Source organism: Phocoena phocoena, chromosome 1 (genome assembly GCF_963924675.1).
Source record: "Phocoena phocoena chromosome 1, mPhoPho1.1, whole genome shotgun sequence".
NCBI classification, from domain to species: Eukaryota; Metazoa; Chordata; class Mammalia; order Artiodactyla; family Phocoenidae; genus Phocoena; species Phocoena phocoena.
This window is the reverse complement of record NC_089219.1, coordinates 12,453,527-12,472,632: the sequence shown is the minus strand read 5'-3', so window position 1 is coordinate 12,472,632 and position 19,106 is coordinate 12,453,527. Positions and strand designations below refer to the sequence as shown.

The 19,106-nt window shown below is 40.5% G+C and overlaps 1 protein-coding gene across 1 annotated transcript in view; it reads left to right on the top strand.

Moving 5' to 3' along the window:
• Positions 1 to 19,106, top strand: part of FBXO42 (F-box protein 42) — a 94,858-nt gene that overhangs the window by 69,303 nt on the left and 6,449 nt on the right. The gene's annotated exons all lie outside the window — the stretch shown is intronic.

The following is a 19,106-nucleotide window of genomic DNA, read 5'->3' as shown; positions in this document are numbered from 1 at the left end:
CAGCAGGGAAGGAAGTGATAATGGCATATACAAAGAAGAGGACATATTGGAGGAACTGAAAACAGAGCTTTGTGGATGTAGCATAATGAGCAAGGGGTAGAGTGGCACAGATGGAGTTGAGGTGTAGATGGAAGCCAAATCATTCACAGACCATAGTCTGAGATTTTGAGATTTTAAGCAAAGGAATATTATGATCCTGTTTACATTTTTAGGAACACTTTTGCTGCTATTTAGGAAATGGATTAAAGAAGGCAAGAAAATAAAGCAGAGAGAACAGGTAGGAGGCTATCAGAATAGTACAGGTGAGAGACTGTGATGGCTTGGACTAGAGTCCTAACAGTGGAGATAAAGAGAAGTGAATGAATTTGAGCTGAATTTTTGTGTTAAAAATGATGGGACCTCTTGATGGATTGGATATGGGGGTGTGAGAGGGTCAATCAAGGCTAACTTATGTTTCAGGTTTGTTCACTTAGGTAGGTAGTGGGGCCATTTGCTGAAATGGAGAAGAAACATTTGGAAGAGGTTTTTTTTTTTTTTTACCTCTTTAAACATTTAAGTGGTGGTATCAAGTAATTAGTTGTTATGAGGAGTTTGGCATTTAAAATAGAGGGCTTGACTTTCCTTAAATGGCAGTACAGTCCTTTTGCTTAGTTAATTCTTCTTTTATCCTTCACTTGTTCATTCAGCAAATATTTATGGATTGCCTACTCTGTGCCTGGTATTGTTTTAGATGCTGGGGATACATGACTGAATAAAACAGACAAAAAATCCTACTGGAGATTAAATTCAAGTGAGGGAAGACATATTTAAAATGACAAGTACAGGGCTTCCCTGGTGGCGCAGTGGTTAAGAATCCACCTGCCAACGCAGGGGACACGGGTTCGTGCCCTGGTCCAGGAGGATCCCACATGCTGCAGAACAACTAAGCCCATGTGCCACAACTACTGGAGCCCGTGTGCCCCAACTGCTGAAGCCCGTGCGCCTAGAGCCCATGCTCTGCAACAAGAGAAGCCACTGCAATGAGAAGCCCTCGCACCACAAAGAAGAGTAGCCCCTGCTTGCCGAAACTACAGAAAGCCCACGTGTAGCAACCAAGACCCAACGCAGCCAAAAATAAATAGATTTTTTTTTTTTTTTTTTGCAGTACACGGGCCTATCACTGTTGTGGCCTCTCCCGTTGCGGAGCACAGGCTCCGGACGTGCAGGCTCAGCGGCCATGGCTCACAGGCCTAGCCGCTCCGCGGCATGTGGGATCTTCCCGGACTGGGGCACGAACCCATGTCCCCTGCATCGGCAGGCAGACTCCCAACCACTGCGCCACCAGGGAAGCCCTAAATAGATTTTTAAAATAAAATAAAATGACAAGTACCTAATATAATATATTAGAAGAAGATTAATGCTATTGAAGCAAAGCTATAGCATAGTAAAGGGGATGAGGAATAGGGGAGATTATAACTAGGGAGATCACGGTAGACCTCATGGAGAAGGTGACATTAGAACAAAGACTTGATGGGTACAAGAAGTGAACCATGTGGATATCTAAGGAAACAACATTCTAAAGAATAATCAGTGCAAGGGTTCAGAGGTGAGAGTGTGCTTGGGACAGTCAAGGGATAATGCGAATCCTGTGTGGCTGGAACAGAGTGAACAAAGGAGACTGTACTAGGAGAGGTTGGACAAATAATGGAGGAGAGGGTGTCCTACATATAAGGCTTTCTGGCTGTTATAAGGACTTCGTGGACTTTGTCATATTCTTTGAGTGAGATGGCTGATGATTTAGGTTGCTGAGAAGACTGTCAGATGGCAAGTGTAGAAGCGAGGAGATCAGTTAAGAAATGGTAGCAATAGTCTAAGCAAGAAATGATGGTGATTTGGACTAGGGTGTTAGCAGAAAGATAAAAATTGAATGCATTGGATAGAGCCCACAGTTTGGATATGGAGTGTGAAAGAGAGGAGTCAAGGATGGCTGTAAGGATTTTTAGCCTAGGCACTTGAAGGAATAGAGTTGCCATTCACTGAGATGAGTAAGACTGTGGGTGGCCAGGGTTGGCAAAGTGCAGGAGAGATGAGAGATTCAGTTTGAAGCATGTTAAGTTTGAAATGGACATTAGGACATCCAGGTAGAAAAAGGTATGTGCCTGGAGTTCAGGGGAGAAACGCAGGCTAGAGATTTTTGTGTCGATAGCCAAATGAGAGTCATGTAGATGCATTTAAAGCCGTGAGACTGGATGAGATTGCCAAGGGAGTGAGTGAAGATAGAGAGGCTAAGTCTGGGAGACTCCACCATCTGGAAATCAGGGAGGAGAGGGAAACGGCAAAACATTAGAAAAAGAGCAAGGTTGGGGGGGTGGGGGCAGTGGCATGAGAAAACCAGGGGAATGTGGCATCTTGGAAGCTACCATACTTGCACATGTTTCCAGAAGAGGAGGAAATAGTCAACCATGTCGTATGCAGCTAAGAGGTCACGTCATGTGACTGAGAACTGACTGAATTTAATGGAGTATTTTCAGTGAGAGGTAAGGCCGAAGCCTACTTGGAATGGTTCTAAGAGAATGGGAAGAGAGGAGTTAGAGATAGTAAGTATGAACAATACATTAATTTTTAAAAAAGAGTGTTACTATAAAGGAGAGCAGGGGAGTGAGGTGCTAAGTAGAGATGAATGTAGAATTGAGAGTTTTTTTCTTTTTTTAAGATGACAGATATAACATGTTTATTTGCTGATGGGAATGATCTTCTAGAGGGAGGAATTGGTTTGGATAAAGAGGAAGAATTAATTGCTAGGACAGTGTCTTCACACAGTGACAAAGGCAGAATCTACTATACAGGTGGAGGGCTTGACTGTGGATAGGAACACTGACCCTTTATCCGAAGGAACAAGAAGGAATATCAGATTACGGATGCTGGTGGATGGGTAGATGTGGGAACTGGTGGAAGTTCTCTACTGATTGCTTCATCACTCAGATAAAATAATTAAGAATGGAACAGAACAGAAGCCCTTGGAAATCTTGGCTGGTGGTTATGAATGTACAATTATATTCATTGTAGCCTTTGCCAGGCGGTTCTAGGAAGTTGAATGTTTCGACTTCCGGTATTGTACTAAGGTAACACCTTCACTCTTAGTTTTGTTTGACTCAGCCTGTGTTCAATTCCCAAAGCAAATGAGCAGTTCTTAGGACAGGTGCTTCAAAAGACTACTGTCTGAACCACTCTTTCTAAAATACCCTTTATTCAAACCAAGCCAATTTTGGCATCTGTTTAATATATAATGTCGTTAAGTCACAGCCTTTTTTGGTTACTTTAAATCCAGGTAGAAATTTTCAAGTAGAAATATTTACGTTTAATATTGGACTGTTGTTGTGATTTTTTAAACTTATTAAACATTAGCTCACACCCATTTACAAAAGGGGAACACATTTCAGTTTTAAAACTCTCTATAGTTATGAGAGTCTGTAAAATTTGGGAGAGCCTATAAATGTCAGGTAAAGATTTAAAGCTTAGCCTGTCAACTCTAGTCCTGGAGCACAGTTGATTTTCCTACCACATTCTCCCCATAGAATCTTCTTTCCCAAGGATTTTTTTTTCCCCTTTCTAGTTTCTTCCCTTTTAGTCACACGTGGAGTTCCAAATGATGGGTGGTGGTTCAGGCCCTTTGTTTTAGAAAAACATATCAAGGTCTGAGACACACGTACTAGATGCCTGTTCTGATCTTGGCCTTGCTACTTCTGAGCTACTTGCTTTTGAAGTTAATCACGTCTGCATTTTCTGGGCCTCAATTTCCTTCACTGTATAAAGAGGAAGAGACAAGACCACTGTTCCTAAAACTACACAGCAAATCACCTGGGAAACTTACTAAAAATATAGATTCCTCAGCCTCATAACAGTCACTCGCCTGTTCTCAAGGGATTGGGGATAGAGTGGCAGAGCTGCATTTTAAAAAAGAAAATGTCCCAGTGGATTCTAAACCTAGCTAAATTTGGAAACCCTGGATTGCTGTGAAATCTTCTTGCTTTCTTACTGTACAAACTGTGACCTTACTTTGTTGTCACAGTCTATTAGGTGGGTGTGTGCCAAACTGGACTCCCTAACTGTTGTTAAGAATGGCCTCTCTGTGCTCTCTTAGCTGCTTCTTTGTAGAACTAGCTACCTGTTACCCTAGTTAGGAATAGCCTACTTTCTGAGGAAATGATTATGGAGAAAGGTTTTGGGTGTTGGTTGCCCCAGACTCTTCATACATACTACCTAACTTTCAAACCAACCCAACTAGGTTGGCACTACTATTATCCCCATTTTGCAGGTGAGGAAACTGAAGCTCAGAGAATCACCTAATAATTTACCTAAGATCACACAGCCAATAAGTGACGGAGCAGTGATTGAAACGCAAGATTTTGTCTCTAGAGTCTGTGTTTTTTTCTACTATGACATGCTGTGAGTAGTTTTATTTTATTCTATAGTTTGCTAGTTTCACATTATCAATTTTACTTTTTAAATGGACTTTTAAATTTTAGAATAGAACAGAGTTCCCACAACCAGTTTTCTGTGTTGTTAACATCTAGTCATAATAGTACATTTATGACAATTAATGAACCAATATTGATACATTATTTTTTTGTTTGTTTGTTTTTGTTTTTTGTTTTTGTTTGTTTGTGGTACGCGGGCCTCTCACTGTTGTGACCTCTCCCGTTGCGGAGCAACAGGCTCCGGACGCGCAGGCTCAGCGGCCATGGCCCACGGGCACAGCCGCTCCGCAGCATGTGGGATCTTCCTGGACCGGGGCATGAACCCATGTCCCCTGCATCGGCAGGCGGACTCTCAACCACTGCGCCACCAGGGAAGCCCGATACATTATTATTAACTGAAGTCCATACTTTATTCACATTTCCTTATTTTTTTATTCTGATGTCCTTTTTCTGTTCCAAGATCTCATCCAGGACACATTACATTTAGTCTTCAAGTCTCCTTAGGTTCCTCTTGGCTATGACAGTTTCCCAGACTTCCTCGTTTGTTGATCTTGACAGTTTTAGGGGTATTTTGTGGACTATCATTCAGTTGTGGTTTGTCTGATGTTTTTCTTATGGTTAGACTAGAGTTATGGATTTGGGGGAAGAAGACCATAGTGGTATAGTGCCCTTTTCATCCCATCCCATCAAGGGTAAATGCTATCACCATGATTTATCACTGTTGATGTCAGCCTTATCACCTGGCTGAGATAGTGTTTATTAGATTTCTCCACTATAATAATTATTCTTTTTTTCCCCCTCCTTTTAAAATTCTTTTTTAAAGTTTGTTTATTTTCCTGTGATTCTCTTTTCTTTATTTATAGTTGCCCTTGGTCCTTGATATTCAATTCGAGGGAGAATAACTAAGCTGTCTGGCCATTATGTCTATCATCAGAGTCAGGAAAGAATGATGAGCAGAGGGTATATCAGCAAAGAAGCCTTTTCGCAGCTTAGAGAATTTTAAAATATCAACACGATTTGCCTTTTTAAATTTTTTGGTGGGAAGCAGGAGGATACTGAAGACAGAATCTCTCTTTTATTATGACTTAACCCAATCAAGATCCTTCCAGCTATCCAGAGTCAGAAGCTCTGTTGGAAATAATTTTGTTTCCTTAGGACCCTTCCCCAAGAGAAAATCACATCTTACAAAATCACTGAGTAATCCTGCAGAAAGTCTACTTTTGGAGTCAGGGGCAGGAAAAAGAAAGAGTATTAGTCATATCAGATGTTTATAGGAAGGCCAGAATATCCTCAGAAGCTGAGAAGTGCTGGAACTATCCAGAAATAACTGCCCAGAGTGTCACTGTTTCTCTTCTGTGTAAATGATACCTTAAAAATGATACTCATAGGGTTCTTGGATCCATTGATGAAGCTTTCTGTTCTGTGTCTAGTGGAAAAGCTTACTCTTAGGTTTTCTACTGCCCTTTCCTGAGCCTGTGGTAATATCACCTGGAAAGAAGGAAGTCTGGGACTGATACCTGGCACCAGATATAACCAAAACAGCTGACAGAAAAATGTGTTCAGGAAAAGATCACCCAGTCCTTCCCTTGCCTTAGGTCCCAAATGTCAATGCTGACAGTGAAATAGCTGGATGTGGAATTTTTTAGAATAAAATGTATTAGTGTACTTATAGGCATTAGATTCTGCTTTTTAACGTTGCTTTGCATCTAAACACTTTATACATTATTTTTTAAAAAAATCACCATTATATGTAAATGTGTTCTGAGAATACCTGTCTATGGAGAAGGGGGAGAAATGGATGCTTATCAACTGGTAAATATCAGACTGTGTAGCAAGAGGACACGGTTGCATGCCTTTCAAATACACTTCAAGCTTCTCTTCTGTCATAAAAACAAATCATTGATCTCATTGTTTTAATATTTTCTTCGTAAAGGAGAAGTCCCAATTCGTTCTTACCTACAGATCTTTTCTTGACTACCAGATGTATTGATTACCAAAATGTATTAAAATCTGTCCTTAGTTTATCTCTTCCATGCTGGAAATTCTATATCCTTTAACTTTATTCATTTGGTCCAACTCATGAGCCTTTCCTGTCCTTTCTTAAAACCTTCTAATCTTTTTTCTTATTTTAGATAGAAGTTCAGAGTGTCATTGAGAATATAAGCAGTGACTTTCTTTAGAATTCTGAGCTTTCATATCTACACGTGTGTTCATGTCTGCCTACTATCTTGACAGGCAATTTTTGGTTGCTCTTGGATTCCTTGTCAGTAAAACTCTCAGACCATCTAGTGTTTCTGTTTATTGTTAGGTATACACATAATTCCCTACCCCGGGCAAGAGCACTTCATGTTTTATGACCACAGTAAACTTCATTTTGTATGATTTATTAATGTTGTGTCCTGAATGAAGTTTTAGAAAGCTAGTCCTGTATGGGGGAACACAAAAGGTATTGTCCTTGTGTTATTTCTGACTTCTCCTTCCCCATGAATGACCCTGTTGGTTTCTAGTACACTCAGCACTACAGTGTACCACCTCGTGTCCAGTGCATGTTGTTTGGCTGTTTACAATCCAGGATCAGGCCAGTTTCTCAAGTTTTCCAACTCTCTTAACCTTGAGGAGATTTTGTAAAGAATCTACAGGGTGCTCTTCCCAGCTGAGAGTTGTGTTTGGTCATTTATTAACTTAAAAATATCAGCCTGAATTCTGGGAAACTACTTTATCCTTTCAAAGCTCAGAAGCTACCTCTCATCTCTTCTTTGGGAGATGAACTCTTGAACTATACTTTAATTGACTACTTGTCAAACAAGTAGTACCCCTGATTATTTTCTCTTTTCTGTAGTTCTCTTGAAAGTGACTGTGGGCTATGGATTTTATATGTGGTTTGTTGGCTTTTACACTGTGTTCCTTTCTTGCTTTCTCTTCCCATTTTAGTAAGCTTTGTGAAATCCCATTGCCCAGTCTTAAAATGTTTGTTGCTATTTGATTTATATGTATATATGAGTTATAGAGTGGTTAGATATTAAATGAGGAATGTGTTCTTAAAGACCTCACATAATGAATTTTAATTCTGACAATGGATTGCTGGTATTTCTGTTTACTGGTGAAAGTAGTGGGTGATGCCATGTGACAACAGTGTAGCATGCTTTAACATTAGCTTTGGCATTAGCCACTTTTTCTTTCTTAACAATAAATTTATTAAGACAGTTTACATATAGGGAAATGAACAAATCTTAAGTGTATAACTCAAAGACTTTTTTACATATGTATACGGCCATGTGATGATCACCTAGATCAAGATACAAAATACTGCTATAACTTCAGAAAGCTCCCTGTGCCCCTTTCCTGTCAGTACCACTCCACACAGAGGTAACCACTATTCTGACTTCCAAGAGATTTTTTTGAGATTCATCTTGGTTTTTTTTTTTAAGATTCATCCATGTGGTTGCATCTATCAGTGGTTTATTCCTTTTCATTGCTGTCAGTATTCCATAACGTGAATATACCACTTTTTTTTGAACCCATTCTCCTGTTGATGGATACTTGGGTTATTTCCACTTTGAATATAGCTGCAGACAACATTCTTACATAAATTTGTTTGTGGACATATGCACTCATTTCTTACTTAAGACCTACTTGTCAACTTTAAAGAATATTCTAGGGGGCTTCCCTGGTGGCGCAGTGGTTAAGAACCCGCTTGCCAATGCAGGGGACACGGGTTTGAGCCCTGGTCCAGGAGGATCCCACATGCCACGGAGCAGCTAAGCCTGAGCACCACAACTACTGAGCCTGAGCTCTAGAGCTCACGAGCCACAACTACTGAGCCCGTGCACCACAACTACTGAAGCCCACATGCCTAGAGCCCGTGCTGTGCAACAAGAGAAGCCACTGCAATGAGAAGCCTGTGCACAACGAAGAGTAGCCCCCGCCCGCCTCAACTAGAGAAAAGCCCGCGTGCAGCAACGAAGACCCAACGCAGACAAAAATAAATAAATAAATAAAAGAATATTCTAGACACACTAAGTACCCAGAGAGTTCTCTCCTCACTTAGTCTTGCTCTAAGTAGGAGGATATGTTGATATAACTAAGTATTTTAGAGGTTTGAAGAGAAAAGACCACTCAGCTAGTAATTAAAGGTACACTCATTATTAGGGCCTCATAACCTAAAGTGATGGGAGGAAGAAGGCTAGTTGGTGGTAGTACCATTAAGAGCATGGTTTTTGTGCTGAGCAAACACAGGTTTGCATCTGATCTCTTCAGGCTAAGGTTGCTTAGTAACTGGATGACCTTAGACAGGTTGTTTAACATTTCATTTGCCTCACCTATAAGGTAGACATGGTAATACCTACATTTCATAGTTTTTGTTCAGATTATATACAATACACCTTTATATATATACTGAAGTCCTAGCTGAGGAGTGTAGAGAGTGGTCATAAGTTATCCTCGAGTTCCCAAAGCTTGAAAAGTGCATTCATTCCTTTGTTTGTTCATTTTCATGCCTTTATTTATTGAGTATTTATGCCCAGTGCTGTTCTAAGTACTGCAGATATAGATATGAACAAGCAGCAAGATCTATAAGACAATAAACAAATCAATACAAAGAAAATATAAAGAACTAAGAGGAAAATAACTGGTGGTGCAAGAAAGTAGATGGAGGTGTTTAAATAAGTTATAAAATGTATATAGAGCCAGGACTTATATGGATGGATAGGTTTTTAAAAGAAATATGACTTATGAGGAGAAAAGTAGTAAACTAATGAAATAGGATTCTGTTCATAATTTGTTACCTTTTTTTTTTTTTGGCCCCGCCGTTTAGCTTGCGGGATCTTAGTTCCCCAACCAGGGATCGAACCCCGGCCCTGGCAGTGAAAGCGCCAAGTCCTAACCATTGGACTGCCACAGGATTCCCTGGTACAATTTATTTTTAAGACTAGTTGTTTCATTTTGTTTTGAAATTTCTTTATTTATTTTTGGCTGAGTTGGGTCTTCGTTGTGGTGCACGGGCTTCTCATCTCGGTGGCTTCTCTTGTTGTGGAGCACAGGCTTTAGACATGTGGGCTTCGGTAGTTGAGGCTCACGGGCTCTAGAGCGCAGGCTCAGAAGTTGCGGCACGTGGGCTTAGTTGCTCCGTGGCATGTGGGATCTTCCTGGACCAGGAAACGAACCCGTGTCCCCTGCACTGGCAGGCGGATTCTTAACTGCTGCGCCACCAGGGAAGCCCAAGACTAGTTGTTTTTATTAAGATTGTGTGATTTTGCTTAAAATAACTCTGACATATTTGAATCTCCATCTCCATTTTTTTGTTTTCATAGTAGGAAGGCACCCAGGACCCAGACACCATAGTGCTAATCGCTTTGAGGAAGGCATAGGATGTTAAGTGACTCCTTTAAATTCTTTGTTGAGTGAGCTCTTTCCTGCTTCATGGACCCGTTCCTGGTTAATCTTCTTCATGAGTTGGTGATTTCTCCTTGTCTCCTCTAGCCCTATGCAATCCTGGAACAGCCTGGATCTGTGGTGGTCTCGGGAGATGTGAATGAGAGCAGAGCCAGTGGGTTCCCCTAGGAAAGGAAGGAATCCTTTCTGTTTATTTATAAAGTTCAGATCCTGGGATTTTTCCAGAATACATGCTTTTCTAAGGTGGGTACACATTCTCTCCTGGTGGAGAGAAGAGTGGGGAAACTTGCATAGCACAAATCTGGGTGAACTTTAGTCCTCTAAGGAAGAGAATAAATAAGGTTATACCATATTTCAGTTTATCTCTCTCCTGCCTGACTAGGATTTTCCTGTTTTGTTACCAGGCCAGAAACTTTATGACTAGCAACATTGTTTTGACTTCTAAACAGAACCACTTAAAAGGGCACCCCACCCCTACCCCCAACCCTGAGAACTGCAATTAACAAATTACCAGATTAAACTCAGACTCTGGACCTCATCTCCTTCCCCAGAAATTGAATCAAAAGACTACTTAAAATGGTAACAAGGAACTGTTACTGGTTTTCATGTTGTTGGTTTTTAACTGATAAGTGCTGCCTTATTTATCAAGTGGTCTTTCATGTGGGTTTGTTTAGAAGTGAAAACAGTGCCAACCGGGAATTTCTTTTTGTTCATGCCTATGGCCTGTATAGTTATACAGGATCTAAAAGTTTCTCATGCCTATTATAAAAGTTCCTCTTGTTTTGGATGTTCTGTAAATTACCCAGGGAGTGATGTTTTTAAAGATGTGGGTGTAATTGTAATACTGAAAATGTGTGCCCTGAAGCCTGAGATCCAGACAAGCTTTGTCTAATATTAGTGAGTTGTTTTGATATCAATCAGTAACTTTCTGACCATGTTGCAACTGAGGAAAAAAATAGGACAAGGAAAAAAAAAAATTGGAGTGTGAGGGGAACACCTAAAGAAGTGTTTGGTCTTTCCCCTGCTGAAAGGCACACTGATACCTCCAGGGTAGGTTGTGGTTAACTGGAGCCAGGTCTTATCCCAGCCCACAAGGGATCCATAACCATTCGGCTTCCTTGGAGGGGTTCAGTTCTGCAAACATTTTCATGAGAAATAGTTGCTGTTCTCTAGGATAATATAATAATATAATCTTATTGGGAGATTCTAAATGGATAATTTCAGTACTGTACTAAATGCTCAGATTGAGGTTAGATAAAGGATGTCCCTCTCCATCCACCCCTCCCTCCCCTAGGAGGGTCTTCAGCCCAGCATGGGAAGGAATGTGCTGATCCTGAAGAAAGCCATGTCTAGAAGAACTTAGTTCTCTTGCATCCAGTACCATGTCCTTGGTGACTAACTTAAGTCCCTATTTTAGAATTAAAGAGCACAGTTGGCTAGAATCAAGTCTTGGAAAGCAGGAGTTCAGGGGTTCTGTAGTGACTTTGCCAAAGAGTAACTTTATATTTATCTCCTACCTTTGTTCTTTAAAACAGGCATTATAGTTTTGTATCTTCCCTGGGCATGTAAATAATTGAGGAGACTCAACATAATTATTATTGGCCACATTGAAGTTAAATTGGAAACATTTTCATTAGCTGAAGAGAAACTGATACCTGTTCCAGATGGAACCTCTGTGGTCCTGGCTGCATACTTTGGAGACCATTCTGAACAGTTATTAGTCTTCAAGGTGTTTAGAGTGCCCAAGACAGACTTTATACTCATGGATTGTGTTCTTCTCAGTTTTCCTTTTGTCTCCCCCTTCCTCAAGTCATAAAACCATGAAACATGCTTTTCTTGTTCTGATTACAAAGTATTACCTATAAAATCAAACCAGTTTAGAGATGTAAGCAGTTAAATTATAACTCCAGTAGTTTTTCTTTAAAGGGTCTCTTCCCTCCTAAGTTATAAGTGCCAGCCTACATTCTTGTGCCCTGTAGGTTCTCTGATTTCAGATGCTAATGTGGTGTTCTGGGAAATACCTCTCCAAATTATCCTTCTCTTGACCTGTGAGTCGTGCTACCAAGGTCAGTCACTTCACACACTACCATAATGACAGCTCTCTCACACCAAGGGCTTGGTCCACTTCCCAAGACCCAGCTTGGGTCCTATCAGCAAAATTCATCTCCCCCTACTCCCTCCCCCACCCCCCCCCCCCACACACACACCAACTCAGGCTCCTCACTACCACAGACGAGAAACTGTGAGGTAGGGTTGTTGGTTAATCTGGTCTATCTGGTCTTATTTTGCCCTCAAGGCCAGTTTTGTGTGGGATGGACGAGTGTACCTCATTTGGAGCTGCGAGTGAATGCCTTTCATTGGACCTACCCTGAGAAAGTGAGTGTGAGTGAGGAGTTGTTAATATGAGATGGAGAGTATGCCCTGAAACCTCAGTCCCATTATTCATTCTTTAATGTCCCCTTTGGCATCATTACTACAAAATAGTAATTATTTGAAAGCATCCAGGGAAAAGTTTTTGACTTCCAGTTAAGAAGCAAGTTAGAGCCCCTTTTTAAAAAAGCAAATCACACTGCAAAGCGTTCTGTAATTCCGTGAGCGAAGTGGAGATTTTTTTTCCAGTACTTTTCTTCTGGATTAATTGGCATGCTAGTGAGTCCCCCTTGGTAAAATTTTTCATGCTCATAGTTTTCTTGTTTTCAAACTTTACCTCTTATAAGTACCTAATTCCTAGTATTAGATCTTTCTATTTTCAGAGTCATGGAGAACTATTAGCAAGTCACTTATGTTGCTGTAAATAAGTCTTAAAGTGACTTGTCTGAAAGCAGTAGGTGGAACAATTTTTTTCTATTTATTTATTTTGAAGAGTGTAGGTTCAGTAACATGTAGACGAGGATGACCAAGGAAATATTTGTGTATTGAAAATGTTAAAGTAGTTCCTTTCAGCACCCCCCCCCTTTTTTTTTTTTTTTTTTTTTGTGGTATGCGGGCCTCTCACTGTTGTGGCCTCTCCCGTTGCGGAGCACAGGCTCTGGACGCGCAGGCTCAGTGGCCATGGCTCACAGGCTCAGCGGCTCCACAGCATGTGGGATCTTCCCAGACTGGGGCACGAACCCGCGTCCCCTGCATCGGCAGGCGGACTCTCAACCACTGCGCCACCAGGGAAGCCCCTCAACACCCATTTAATCAAAGCACTTGTCAGGGAAAACCCACTTTGGACCCATGTTCATATAGTCATAAACAGAGTGTATGTACAGAAGAAGTCTGGATAGATTCAGTGTTAAGGAAAATCATATAAACTGGGGAAAAAGTCAAAAGGCTGACCACATGCCCTTTTAATGTCATCTTCGAGCATTTTCTAACAGGTTCACCCAAGGATTATTTAACTCTCTGCAACATGGTTCTCAAAGTCTAGTCCCCAAACATCAGCATCACCTGGGAACTTGTTAGAAATGCAACTTCATGGACCCTACCCCATACCTACTACATAGGAAACTCAGAAATGGGTCCCAGCAACCTGTGTTGTAACAAGTCCTTCAGCTACTTCTGATACAACTGAAGTTTGAGAACTACAGCTCGAGGGGAATGGTAACTATAACATCTGAATAGTAAACCAATAATATTAATAAATAATGCTCACAGTATGGAGAAGTAAAAGTAGCTTTTTAGTCACGCATAAAATACAGGCACCCCCAATTAGAATGGGTGCTTGTTTTATCTTGTATCAAACAATCGCACTTCTCTTCTAGTGCTAGGGTCTACGTGAGTAGACACCGCAGTTGTGGGAAAGTGGCATAGAAACCAAACCAGAATTTGGCATCGCTTCGCTGTTTCACCATCGTCTTTGCAAAAGTCAACGAGAATGCCTTGTATTTCTACCACTGTCTTTCATATGTGAAAATTTCTTCTGATTTCATAGGAATATTGGGAAACATGGAGCCAATTAGTGATTTTAGGGAATGTTTGTTCTGTGTATAGGGTGCCTATCTGATTATCCAGTTTCCCACAGATGCCTTTTTGGCTTGTGCCTTGTTTTGAAACTTGCTCCATTGATCATATCTCCTGTGTGATTAGAAGCCTTTAGTGTTTGGGGAAAGAAGCCGGTGAGGATAGCCATCAGCTCTGAGAGGAACGAGCTTAAGTAACATGTCTGTCCAAGTCTGACGTGGGCATATTGGGTCCTGTGGTGCTTGATGAGAACCGACTTGGGAGTGACACCCTTTCTAACTCCACTTCTGTGTTACAATGATACTTAGACTGTCTAGAGCCCCAGTGACCTCATATTTTGAAGGCAGGCCGAGAAAGGTCCTAATCCATTTATAAGTTTTCTTGAAGGAAGGATATTTATTTTATCATATGTCACCATGATGATAATGGGCCTTTTAACTGTGGAAGGTCTTCTGTTGTCAGACTGCCCTGTACTGTACAAGATTTCCAGTGACTCATCCCCTCTCTAATGTCATAGGTGGGTGTGTTAAACAACCATGTGACGTCATTCTAGCTATGGAATGAATTGCTTGCACATAGGTGCAGTTCTTCAAAGTTTAGGACCTGATATTTTATCTAGGCATAGTCCATATAAAAGTTACTTTCCTTGCCCAATAACGTATGGTCATTTTGTTTGTTTGTTTGTTTTTTAATAAAGTTTAATAAAGTTTGTAAATACTACTCTTTACATAGCTTGCTTTTCTTGGAACTTTAAAACAGCAAATAAAGGTATGTAATTTGAAAATGAGTTTTCTTGTTTTTCTGAGAATTCTGGTAAAGATATTGTTTGCTTTCCAGAACTCGGATAAATAGACTGTTTATTCTTTAAGATATAGAAGTTGCCAAAATTCATTGACCTCTGCAGTCTCTGATCTCACCATAAATTTAATTCATTTCATTTGTGGACCTTGCATTAAGATAATTGGGAGGGGAATTGAAGACCCTTTGCTTTAAACAAATTCAAAATAGGAAATACGTAAATTTAAAAAATGATAAAATTAGGGGCTCTTGGCAAAGGCTCTACAATATTGATTTCTTCAAGTAACAGGAATTTTAAAGTATCCAATTTGCAACAAATAATGTAAGCATTACGTGCATGATTGGGTCACAGAAAATTTGACACACCAGTGTCTTTGACCTCTTGTTGCTGCACCAACTGTACAGAGGTTGTATGTTGAATTCTGTGCCCTCCCTCCCCCCTGCTTCATTTGTTCCTGTAGGGTAACTTTCCCCCCACTTTCCTTATAAATTGAGGTGGAGAAGCACTATTTAACTTTTCAGTATGACTCTATATAGCTGTCAAGATAGTATGATGCTGAAATTAAAGCTTCCATATGTGACAAAACAGACCTTGGAAATTTTGGATGAGAGGATTCTCCTACTTCTTTGGATAAGAAGTAGAGGGAAATTTTTTGGCTTTCTTAAAGGTCAAGATATTTGAGAAGTCATTTCAGGAAGCCCTTATTTAAGATAATCCTTAAGGATTGATTTATCATTGTCACTGGTCCCAGTTTACTTTCTTTGGAGAGCCTGGAGAACAAATAAAGGGTCCTGTCTATATTAGAGGTAGAGTGTGACCCAGAGCCTTGTGGTAAAGAGATCCTAAGAATAGCCTTCTGTTCAATTTACTTATCTGTCTCTTCTAGGTCTGTGGCTTTAATTAATTAAGATTTAGGTTGTAGGGCTTCCCTGGTGGCGCAGTGGTTGAGAGTCCGCCTGCCGATGCAGGGGACGTGGGTTCATGCCCTGGTCCAGGAAGATCCCACATGCCACGGAGCGGCTGGGCCCGTGAGCCATGGCCACTGAGCCTGCGCGTCCGGAGCCTGTGCTCCGCAATGGAGAGGCCACAGCAGTGAGAGGCCCGGAAAGAAAGATTTAGGTTGTAAATCAACTATATTTCAATTAAAAAAAATTTTTTAATACAAAGGAACTTAAAAAAAAAGATTTAGGAAAGAACTTTTTCAGCTTTGAAACACTCAGACCTTTTGAGGTGCCTGACTTGTCTGTGGTAACTACTCAGAAGGATTGTATCTGTGTGCATGAAGAACAATCTAGAGAATGAGTGTAAGCTATGCCTCGGTATTCTCATCTGTAAAATGGAAATAAAGGAACTTCTTTGGTGGTCCAGTGGTTAAGACTCCACACCTCCACTGCAGTGGGCACGGGTTTGATCCCTGGTCTGGGAACTAAGATCCCACATGTTGTGTGGTATGGCCAAAAACAAAAAAAAACATAAAATGGAGGTAAAACTAGAGTTTTGGAAGGATTAAATTACTTAATACATGCAGAGTACTTAGAAATGTGCTTAGCATATAATAAATGCTCAGTAAACATTCGTCATTATCATTAGTAGCAGTAGTAATAGGTTTTTTAAAGTCTTTTAACTTTATTTTTTATTAATTAATTTTATTTTTGTCTGCGTTGGGTCTTTGTTGCTGCACACAGGCTTTCTCTAGTTGCAGCGAGTGTGGGCTACTCTTTGTTGTGGTGTACGGGTTTCTCATTGCAGTGGCTTCTCTTGTTGCAGAGCATGGGCTCTAGGCGCACGGGCTTCAGTAGTTGTGGCACACAGGCTTCAGTAGTTGTGGCACATGGGCTCGGTAGTTGTGGCACACGGGCTTAGTTGCTCTGCGGCATGTGGCAGCTTCCCGGACCAGGGCTCAAACCCGTGTCCCTTGCATTGGCAGGCAAATTCTTAACTACTGCACCACCAGGGAAGTCCCAGTAATAGTTTTAAGTAGCAGTAATTGTAATTTCTCTTAAAAGTCAGTCAGGTCACCCATCCACCCCTACCACCTTCCCCATACCCTGTGAACATAGGCATAGAATTTATAAAGTTAATATCGTTTGTCTAAAGTAGTACTGTCTCTGTAATGCTGGAAATGTTGTGTATCTGTACTTTCCAATTCAGTAGTCACTAGCACATGTGGCTGAATGGTGACTGTGTTGGGCATGCAGGTCTAAAGTATAGTCTTTACTTGGGTTTGATTTTACATATTGTTATGTTTTACAAACACTCTTTTTGATTCTATGACTAGTTTTTCCCCTTAAGAGGTATGTATTCTTATACTACATTTGTAATATCTTTACACCCAGCAGTGGTAAACATTGGTTTGCCTTGCCTCATGAAGTATTGGTTATTTATTTCAAAAGATATTATAGGAAATACATAGTACACATGAAAGAGCAAACCCTAACTAGTCTTATCATGTTAACCATTGGTTTTTGTTTCCAAATCATAATTAAGTATATTTGAGTTACCCTTCTGGGACTTGAGATGACCTCCTTTTCATATCATGTAGCATCAGTTACAATTTCATTTCTATTGTACTTCTTGAGCCAAATAGTTACTCTGCCAGGAATACTCTAATCATATTGTAGTAGTTAAATATGTCCACCAGTTCAGTTCTGTTCTCATAAACTTTGTGCCATGTAGAAAGCAGTACCATCAGATGTCTGTGGCCAATTGACCTGGTATTAACGTCGTATTAATTTGCTTTAGCAATGATAATAACAATACCAGGCACTGTCCTAAATGCATTATGTGATTTAAGTCATTTAATTTTCCCAACCACTCTTTTATATGGATATTCCTTGATCTATTTAGACACTGCAAATAAGCATCCTTGTATCTTTTCTTTTTTCATTTGCCCAGCTATCTTGTTAGATTAATCGCTAGAAATGGAATTTCTGATTCAGAGCATATGCACTTAAACTTTTTTGATACAAACTGCTCATTTTAAGTTAAAAATCCTATTTTTGTTTGTTTCCATGTTTTGCTTATTGGGGGAACCTTGGTATGCTGCTTCACTTTTCTGTGGGGGGAGGGTGCGCCTTGCAGCTTGCGGGATCTTAGTTCTTATTTCAACAAGCAGGGATAGAACCTGGGCCCTCGGCAGTGAAAGCACAGAATCCTAACCACTGGACCACCAGGGAATTCTCTGCTTCTTCACTTTATACACTCAATTTAAAGGCTGGGATTTCCAGTATCTCAAATTCAAATCCAAATTTTAGTCTGGAAAGTTTTTAAGCTACTACTCTGCTGAAGTCTGTTACATATTTTATTAGCTTTTTCCAACTTTTTCACAGTACTTAGGAGTTCCAAAGTAGGGGCAAGAACTTGAAGCTTTGTTTGGTATTTCACAAATTAAATCATTTGGGGGTAACACTAGCATTTTAACTAGACTGTTGTATTAGTTAGGCTTTCTAGTTGGGCTAGGAGGCTTCCTCCTAGGAGGGCAAAAGTTTTTAACCAGAAATCATGAGATTGTATGAAAGACAACATATCATGAGTAGCCCCCTTAGTCGTGATTCCTGTGAGATATGAGGATAGCAAGAACTGACTCATGGAATACTTCACCTAGTGTCTCAGCAAGAACCATTCCTAGAGAAGACTTGTTTCTGTGGTCAGATCCTGGTCTGGATTGATGTGTGTTCTATTAGAAAAGTATTCAAAATATCTGATGCTCACTCCATATTCTGAGTGCCGGTACCTTCCTAGTAAATCATGTTGTTACTTTTTTTTTTTTTTTTTTAACCACACCATGAGGCTTGTGGGATCTTAGTTCCCTGACCAAGAGTTAAACCCAGGCCCTCAGCAATGAGAGCACAGAGTCCTAACCGCTAAACCGCCAGGGACTTTCCTCATGTTGTTACTCTTAAGTTGCATCCCAGGGAAGACAGTCCTCTTCTCCACCTTCTCAACCTCAGGACTGTGTAATCGACACCATTAAAGCAGACTGAGCAGGGCTTTTCAAACTGTGTTCCCGTACCTCTTGCTGAAGGGTGAGGCCGAGTTATTCACTTAAATTGGAGCACCTCACAGCTATCATGTTAATATACTGCTGGGATTCTTTCTGCTTAAGATTTCCTTTGAAAAATAGATCCTATAGCTTTAACAACAACAAAAATTCTTTTTAATATTCCAGTATTAGTCAATACTGGATGAGACAAATTACTTTGGTCTTAAGCAAACTAAAGGTGGCAGGTAGAGTAAGAGATAGGGAGAAATCGTTATTGTTTCAAAGACAAGAAGCTCTGAAAAATGATGCTTCTGTGGGACATTTGTTAGCCGTAAAGTTTTCCAGCATAAGCCAGATTTCTATTGTTTTGAAATTTGAAATCATAGCTCAGAGGTCCAGCCTGGAGGGCCTTAGTAGCCACTCTTGGCTGCAGTTTCATTGGAATGCTTTCATATCAAGCCTTGAAAGTCCGCTTCCATTGTGCTAGTGAGGCCCATAGCTAGGGGCCCAAAGGTCACTATGTTAACATTTG